Source organism: Gobio gobio (genome assembly GCF_949357685.1).
Source record: "Gobio gobio genome assembly, chromosome: 2".
NCBI classification, from domain to species: Eukaryota; Metazoa; Chordata; class Actinopteri; order Cypriniformes; family Gobionidae; genus Gobio; species Gobio gobio.
Window position 1 is genome coordinate 78,525,337 of NC_137098.1, and position 224 is coordinate 78,525,560.

The following is a 224-nucleotide window of genomic DNA, read 5'->3' on the forward strand; positions in this document are numbered from 1 at the left end:
AGTGTGTGTGTGTGCGTGCGTGCGTGTGTGTGAGTGAGTGTTTGCGTGTGTGTGTGTGTGTGTGTGTGTGTGTGTCTGTGAGAGTTTGTGAGAGTGTGTGTGTGTGTGAGTGAGTGAGTGTGTGTGTGTGTGTGTGAGTGAGTGTTTGTTTGTGTGTGTGTGAGTGTCTGTGAGAGTGTGTGTGTGAGTGAGTGAGTGTTTGTGTGAGTGTCTGTGAGAGTGTG